The sequence below is a fragment of the Elephantulus edwardii genome, unplaced genomic scaffold (assembly GCF_000299155.1).
Source record: "Elephantulus edwardii isolate Elephantulus edwardi_28Jun2011 unplaced genomic scaffold, EleEdw1.0 scaffold00004, whole genome shotgun sequence".
Classification (NCBI taxonomy): Eukaryota; Metazoa; Chordata; class Mammalia; order Macroscelidea; family Macroscelididae; genus Elephantulus; species Elephantulus edwardii.
The window spans coordinates 13,855,273-13,862,676 of NW_006399754.1; positions in this window are offsets into that span (position 1 = coordinate 13,855,273).

Here is a 7,404-nt window from a genome sequence, read left to right on the forward strand (position 1 = left end):
CAACCTTAGCATCTCAGACACACTGAAGCCCACTGTTGCGGTCATCATGTCCCAACCTTAGCATCTCAGACACACTGCAGCCACTGCTGCGGTCATCACGTCAGTCCATCGCATCAAGGGTCTTCCTCTCCGATGCTGACCCTCCACCTGTCCAAGGTCTCAAATCTGACCCATACAGACCAAATTCATCATCTTCCAGCAACACACGAAAAGCTTCAAAGGGGCTGGGTGGCTACTGGCCGCTTGAAATGTGGTAAGTGCAACGCGATTTATCTTAAAACTTGAAAACTGATCATCAATTCTGCTACTGGAAAGGTTCCATGGAGGACTGGACCGCCTTGAATATGTAAATCTATTTTCTCACTTGCGGATTTTATGAAATAGAAATATAAATGAAGCCTTGCCAGTGGAAATTTAACACCCAAATTGAGATGTGCTGTAAGTGTAAAATACACACCAATTTCCAAGACAGGATGGAAAACAAGGGATGTGAAAACATCTTAGTGTTGCTTCATATTAACTATTGTTGCTGTTGTTAGGTGCCGTCGAGTCATAGACGATTCATAGCGACCCTATGAACAAAAGGCCTGGGCACTGTATTAACTATACTGATAGTATTTTATTTATTTTTTTAAAATTATTACTATTTTGTGTGTGTGTGCCATCAAATTGGATCTGACAGGGACAGGAGGTGATTGTACCTCCTTCTCCAACAGAGCATCTGGTGGATTCGAACCGTGCTCCTCTAGCATTGTAGTGCAGCTTCTTGCCTCTAGGCCACCAGAGCTCCTTATTGATAGTATTTTAATGCACGCTATTTGATCTGCAGTACATAGGGTTGCTGTGAGTCAACAACAGCAACAAGAACAACAAGCTCTGGTGGCCTAATGGTAAGGAGTTGCACTGCCATCCTAAAGGTATAAGGTTCAAATCCATCAGCTGCTCTTCGGAATGAAAGAGGAGCAGTCTCTTCCCATGTGATTGAACTGCCTCTAAAAACCTGGTGGAGGGTCAGTTCCGACTCAGTGGTACACCACCACCACAACAACAAAAACAACTAAATATTATTGTTAAAATGAAATGTGTCTGCTTCTTTTTGCTACTCACTTACTCACTGCTGTGAGCTGGAGCAGAATCAACTGGCCCTGTGTGGGTCTCCATGGCTGTAAATCATACAGCAGGAGACTGACCAGCTTCCTCCCATGCACCCACTATGGGATTTGAACTGCCAGCGAGGCACAGCTTTGGGTTAGCTGTGCAACTCTGTACAGACAACACAAAACAGAGGGAGTTTTCTATTTCTTCTATCAGCTAACACGGAACTTTGTGGAATGGTAGAAATAGCCCGCCTAATGAAGTGCAACGATGTCAGGCTGGAGACTAAGGTGCGCCTGATTCAGGCTCTAGTCTTTGCAATTACATGCTATGCATCGGAGAGTTGGACAGTGAATAGGGATGATAGAAAGAGAATTGATGCCTTTGAGTTGTGGTGCTGGAGAAGAGTGTTGAATATACCATGGACTGCTAGGAGAACAAACAGGTTTGTCCTGGAGAGGGTGAAGCCAGAATGTTCCCTGGAGTCAAGGATTCTGAAGCTTCATCTGACATACTTTGGACATGTTGCAAGGAGGGACTGGTCCTTGGAGAGGGACATCATGTTTGGGAGAGTGGAGGGACGGCACAGGAGAGGAAGACCCTCAATGAGATGGATTGATTCTGTGAGTGGAGTGGTGGGAATGAATGTGTTTGAGACAGTGAGGTTGGCACAGGATAGAACGGTATTTAGGGCTCTTGTACATAGAGTCGCCGTGAGTCGCAAACGACTGGATGGCACATAACAACAACAACAACAACAATGGCCAGGTGGGTTTTTTGGTTTGTTTTTGAAAGGTCCTTAGCCATGTGACCTTGGATGGGTCATTTCATTTTCATCTGTAAAGTGTTGTTAATAGTCCCTGCCTACTTTTCAGGGTTGCTGTGACAAAGGACAAATTAGAGGGGACAAAGGACAAATGAGAAGGGATGTAGATAAATGCTCTGTAAACAGTAAAGTGCTGTCCAAAGGCCAGGCGATAAAAGGAGGAGCTGCTCTATAAATATTTATCGAATGAATCCACTCTCAGGCTTCCTCACCCTCTGCAGTCATCCTGTCTGAAGGGCCAGGGACACAGCTGGGGTAGATCCACTACAGCCACAAGCTAGCTGTCAGAGCAGGAGGACGCTGCGAGATCAGAGTGGGCGCGGGCGGGGGGCACTCAAGGCGCTTCACTCTGGCTGCTTACGTGGGGCAGCCTCACCGCCCACAAAGCCTTTATTCTGCAGCAGAGGGGAGCCCTCCGGGAGGCTGTACGCCACAGGGCTGAAGCCTGCTTGCTTCCACCTGGCTGCGACTGACCGGGAAGGGATGGAAAGCCCCTCAGGCCTAGCAGTGACTGGGTGTGAAGAGTGACCCGGTCCGCTGGCCGCTTTCTGGAGAGACCCCTTCCCCAGAGGAACTGCTGAAATGTAGCCCTAGTTCCAGCCCCTGGTGCAAGCCTGTAGCAAGGATGGCATTTTCACTTCATCTGCCCAGCAGGGGCGCCTGTTACAATAACGCTCAGGAAGGACATATTTCTCAGAACAAAAGGAGACCAAAAAGGACAGTGTCTGGCCCCAGAACAAAGCTCAGAAGGAGAGAAGTTCCAACTGATGGATACAGGGCCCAGGGAGGATGCCTCAAGGGTCCAGTTACATTGAGGCAATCACAACTAATGTTGTAAAGTCAACTGTGTATAAAGTAAGGAAAAGAAAGCCGATTTACTTTGGCAAACTTTTGTAAACAAAAGTATCTGTTTGAAAAGAGTACTTTCCCCTCATTTTCCTGTAGGTCTCAAGTGTGCCCACACTGGTCCTGATGATGAACGGGCACCCCTGACCTTCTCCATTGACCTTCCTGTAAGTTCCAGCCGCCTTTGAAAGCAGGGGCTCCTGCTCCCCTCTTCCTGTCCTGGAGGACTCCCTCAGCACGCCGCTACTGCTCTCTGTTCCTCATTCCTCAATTGTGCTTCAGTGTTATTTACAAGGGCCTCATGTCTGTTCTAATCAGTTCCTACAAAAGCTGAAGGTAGATTACCTTTTGACGTGGCTTGCTGTAAATTTCACTTATCCAGCATGAAATGAGCTTTTGTTATTGGGGGGGGGGGAGTCAGCTTTGTTTTTTACCCCAATGACCAGGGAGGATAGCAGAAGAATTGATGCTTTTGAGCTTTGGTGTTGGAGAAGAGTGCTGAGGGTGCCGTGGAATGCTAAGAAAACAAACAGACTCATCCTGGAGAGGGTTAAACCAGGCTGCTCCTTGGAGGCAAGGATTCTGAGACTTCGTCTGACATACTTTGGTCATGTTGTAAGGAGGGACCAGGCCTTGGAGAAGGACATCATGCTTGGGAGGGTGGAGGGCAGGGGCAGGAGGGGAAGGCCCTCTGGGAGGTGGATTGATTCGGTGACTGGGGCAATCGGGATGAGTGTGTCGGAGACAATGAGATTGGCACAGGACAGAGCAGAGTTTAGAGCTGGTGTACATAGGGTCGCTCTGAGTTGCAAGTAACTCAACGGCACATAACAACAAGAAAAGCAGAACGTCCTAAAGAGGTGGGTGGTCCTTGGGGACCTTAGCCCCGAGTCTCTAAGCACATAGTCTTCAGGGAAGAAGCTCTCTATCCTCTCCTGACAGTGCAGGATACAACAGAGACAGTCTGACCCACCTTTCTAGGATCTGAAGGATGGAGGGTCAGCCGTAAAGCAGTGAGTTTCTGTAGCAGCGTATCCTGACATTTCAAAGGACTTGCCGCTCAATTCTACAAAATAATTGGACTTCCTTTTGGAGTCTTTACTCCGATGACTCTTCATTTTTCAAAATGCATTGCAAGCTCTTCGACATGTTGGTGTTTCAGAGAGCTCTGACTTTGATTTTGAACAAAAGAATCCACTGCTCACGTTCCTTCACATCCGCTAAATCATGCAGCAGGACCAGTTTGGAAAGTCTGGACTTCCAGTTGGCAGAGAAGGCAGCTTCCATCCATTCCACCCCCTCAGACAAGCCCCGACTGGGGATCCCAGCTCTCCCCGCCCTGCCAATGCTCTGTAGCTGGTTTGTATGTTTCTAAAAGGAAAAACACTCATTGCGTCCAATCCTGAGACCGAGACTGATCAAAATTTGAGAGTGCCTGAGGAAAATACTCTGCAGCTCACAGAGAACTTTCTGGGTCATCTCTGGTATTTTAGCTGTCTGCCAGACGCTGGCCTCCTAGGGGGCTGATTAAAGGATCTTCACAAGACAAACCTATTTCTGAGTCAGACAGTGGAGGAGTCTTTACCCATTAAGTCGTTTATAGAATGCCTTTAATTTTGTTGTACATAAATTTCATTATAATAATGAAACTGAGTCTCCTGGAGTTTCCTCTTTCTAAGACTTCAAAATCTTGGGTTTCCTATTTTTAACCTTTAAAGTTTATACAATACATTTATATATGCAATTTTCCTGTGAGTAGCCTGAGGTTTGAGTTTCTCTGCTCTGTTTCTGATCCTGATTTGAAATCGCTCTCACCATGCTTTCTCAGCTGATCAATGCTTCGGCAGCATCCTCTAAGCCCATCAGTCCCTGGAAAGGGTCCTAGAGGGGCTGAAGGGAGGGGCAGTGGCCGAGCTGGCCGGAGGGCTGAGGCTGAGAGCCGTGACCTGAGCACGGGTGCACAGGCACTGTCTGTAATCACAGCCTCTGAGCACAGCCTCCTCCACCAGACCTTCCCAGAGGGAGCCCCCTGGGAGGTATTGATACTACAGTGGTCCCGCGCACAGCAGCAAGACTATCATCCTTCTCAAAAGGTGTTTCCAAACACTTCTACTCTCTCTTAAAAGCACAAAAAGAGAAAGAAATTGGTGCTTTGGAGGTTTTGTGTGACTTAGTAGTAAGAAACAGCTTTTCTCCTGGCCAGTCTGGATTCTGGTCCCTGTTCTAATCTGAACAAAGTAAAACATCTCAGGCCTGTTTGCCATCGGGCCAGTGCTGACTCCTGGTGACCTAACATGTGCAGAACAGAGCAGAGCTCCACGCGTTTCTTGGCTGTAATCTTTCCAGAAGCTTCCACTGCACCAGTGTTGTTAGGCGCCATCAAGAATGACGCATAGTGACCCCTTAAACTAGAGATCTGCACCCTGTCATGTCTTGTACCAGGCTTTGCTTTATCGCAGGCACACTTCACACGCCTGGCCTTCATGCCTTTCGCAGACAATGAGTAGCTTACAAACTGAAGGTTTGCAGCAATGCTGCATTGAACCAGTCTGTCAGCGCCATTTTTCTTTTCACTGTGCTATATCCTGGTAATCTTCACATTTCAAACTTTTCCCTAAGGCTCTTATACTCGATAGGCTACACAAAGCAACACCAGCTCCCTGTTCTGAGTCAGGTCTCATTAGCAGCGACCCCCCCCCCCCATCAGGTGTCTCAGGTCGTAGTTTTTATTGGAAGAGACAGCCTCCCTTTTCCTTCATGGTACAGCTGTGGATTCAAACTGTCTACTCTTCAGTTACCAGTTATGTTGCAATATTTGCTACAGCATCAAAGCTCCTTTAGACAATGTTGTTGAAATGTACCATATAGTCAGAACTGACGCATAGCTCGCCTTTCAGCGGGTTTTCCCATGTTTATCTTGCTCCTGTGGAGCAGCTGGTGGATTCAAACCGCTTGCCTTTGGGTTGGCAGCACAACTCTTTACCCACTACACTGCCAGAGCTCCCTTTTAGACTACAGGATAGTGTAAATATGGACTGAAGCTCAACATCAAGACCACTAAGATTCTCACCACTGGGCCAGTTGGCAGCACCATGATTGATGGAGAAGAGATTGAGGTTGCTAACAATTACGGCTTGCTAGGTTCCACAATCAACACTCTTGGCATCAGCAGTCAGGAAATCAAAAGATGGATTGCACTGGGAAAATCTGCTCTTAGGGACCTCTCCAGAGTGCTGAAGAGCAACGATGTCAGTCTAGAGATTAAGGTGCACCTGACAAAGTCCATGGTCTTCACAGTTACTTGCTATCATAGATAGCTAGACAATGACTAAGGATGAAAGAAGAAGAATTGCTCCTTCAAGTTGTGGTGCTGGAGAAGAGTCTTGAATATACCATGGACTGCCAAAAAAAACCCAAAACAAACCAAAAAAAAAAAAAACAGAAAAAAAACCCCACACACAAACACCCGAAAAAACCCAAGTAAGTCTGTCTTGGAGAGGGTGAAACCAAGTTTCTCCTTGGAGACTAGGATTCTGAAGCTCCATCTCACATACTTTGGGCACATGACCAGAAAAGACCCATCCTTGGAGAAAGACAACATGCTCCAAAGCACAGGAAATAAAACCTGAGATGAGATTAATTGATACAGTAACTAAGGCAACGGGGATATCAGGGAGACTGGCTCAGGACAGGGTAGGCTTCAGAGCTATTGTACATAGGGTCGTTATGAGTCACAGGTGACTCAATAGCACCTAACAAAAACAACACTGTAAATACAACTTTTACATGAATCTAGAAACAAAATTGACTTGGCTCACTTTATTATCATATTTCTCTTTTATGGTGGTATGGACCTGACCCTACCACATGGCCAAAATGAAGCTAGAGCTGAACACAAATAATTTATGTCAACTCCCCAAGGTCCTTCTAATCTGAAAAACAACAACAAAACCCTACAATATTATTTCATTTCCTTGTTTGGGATTAAAGTAATAGTACCTAAGTTATAAATATGTGTATTATAACCAAAATGGATTTAGTAGTATAAGTATTCACTGTGGTATTCAGCCGTATCAGTTCATAAATGACATATGTACGTTTGCACGCACATACAGACACATACACACTCAAATAACTTATACTCATTAAAAGTTATGATATTCTCCCAAGACACTGAAGTAAAAGAAAGCAGAAAGGCCCTTTCTACGAAGGAGAGGACAAGCTCTCAAGGCCTTCTTGGAAGATTAGTTAGACAAACCTTTGATGGATTCTTTTTTAAAATGAATTCCAAACATTCACCGACTCATTCTAAGTAAAGAGAGCACAAGAGCTGACAGTGATGTCTTCATTTCACAGGCCCCATTGTTCGCGTGAACATACTATAGATACATTTCTATAGGGGAACGCAACACAGGGACGCCCAAGGTCGCATCCTAAGTCAGAAGAGCCCATGCTGCACAAGAAAGGTAATAAGAGGAGAAATTCCCAGTTATATGCTTTCTCTCTTGTAAGCTGATATTGTATAGTGCCAGTGAAAAATTCACAGAACCAAAGGCTCATTTTAACCTGTGGAAATTTCCAATCTGTTTTTTGGCTGCCGTTTCCTGGAATGGGCAGAAAAAGAAATCCTATCTTCA